At 38.9% G+C, this 1,377-nt stretch overlaps 1 protein-coding gene across 2 annotated transcripts in view; it reads right to left on the reverse strand.

Annotated features, from left to right (window-relative positions):
• Window positions 1-1,352, reverse strand: part of WDR89 (WD repeat domain 89) — a 70,954-nt gene extending 69,602 nt beyond the window's left edge. For both annotated transcript variants that reach the window (XM_008576552.1, XM_008576553.1), the window contains exon 1: window positions 1,292-1,352. The gene's annotated coding sequence lies outside the window, so the exon portion shown is untranslated. The remainder of the gene's footprint in view (window positions 1-1,291) is intronic.
• Between the last annotated feature and the right edge of the window lie 25 nt (window positions 1,353-1,377).

Raw genomic sequence — 1,377 nt, forward strand, 5'->3', positions numbered from 1 at the left:
AAAAAAAAAAAAACTTAAAGGAAAAAAGTAAAAAAAATCAGTATCTTCAGTCCTATATGTAACTAATAATAAAAGCTGCAGAAAAAGTAGATATGATTTTAGGTTAAAACAAGTATACAACTTAAAAACTGCATGTATCATGATCCAAGGTGAGATAAAAAAAAACTCAGAAAAGCAATGTGAACTGGGATGGCAACAAGAAAAAAAATGTTAAAAAAAAAATTGCCAGGCCCCCAGAATTTATTTTCTGATTTACAGTGAGCAAGTTATCCACCTTTTTTGTTTTGTAGACTTCTGAATAAAATCAAGTTCTCTTTTTCCACAGAGAAAACAAACAAACAAAAAATATGTGGGCTGACTTGCTTTATGCTACCTATAGCAGTCTAAGGTAAAAATACAAACCAGACAAGTAACACTTCTGCACTAACAGGGGAATACTGTCCTGAACCCTAGGCAAGCAAATAGGCGGTCCACATAGGCTTAAGCAGTATTTCACACCTGAGTGGTACTTGGCTGAATGTTACCACTATTTTATTCTGTCAGGTAGGTTCAATGATACTCTAGGCCCCACAGAAAAGAATTTGAAAAACAGTCAAATGTAGTTTACATCAGTAATTTATATTTTAAATTCATTATCTCATGTGATCCTTACAACTCTAAGTAGTAGTCAGGTTTGGTATTGACTTCAATTCTGTAGCTGACGAGTCTCAAGGTGACTTATCCAGTCAAAGGTTAGTAACTGGCTCCTACTCCGATGTCTTTCTATTAAATTTCACTTCGATAACAATAATCAATGAATTCACTTTCAGGTATGTTGTATTGACTTTTAAAATAATTTCAAGTTAGGAAAGAAAACAGGAGCAACATTTTACGAGCAACACCATCTATTAATTTACCGTCCGTGGAAGCCGAATGCCACACTCAATTTAGGTTGTCAGAGACACGCTGAAGAGAACACAAGGACGATTAATTTAATGTCTAAGACCGTTTCTTCCCGCGAAAATGATAACATTAACAGTACCCATCTTTACACTGTATGAATTAAATGATACAGTACTCGGAAAGTGTTTAACATAGTATCACAGCACATACATACTGCATGACGTTTCCTCCCATGTGCTTTCTGAGCTCGAAAATATCTAACCCAGGAGATGGGCGTGCAAAGAACACGGGAGGAAGAGCAGAGGAAAACAGGTCCTGGCTATCCTTACCTGAAAAACGGCAGAGAGCTTAACTTTTACTGACAAATGCCCCCCCAAGAAGCGCAGGGGGCGGCGTCGGCAACACCCACCTGAGCCGCAGAAGGCCCTCGCGGTAGAAACTGCCGTTTGACACAGGGGCTCCGACGCCGCAAGAGAAGCCCCAACACGTGCTCCC

This window comes from Galeopterus variegatus, unplaced genomic scaffold, assembly GCF_000696425.1.
Source record: "Galeopterus variegatus unplaced genomic scaffold, G_variegatus-3.0.2 Scaffold1366, whole genome shotgun sequence".
Taxonomy (NCBI): Eukaryota; Metazoa; Chordata; class Mammalia; order Dermoptera; family Cynocephalidae; genus Galeopterus; species Galeopterus variegatus.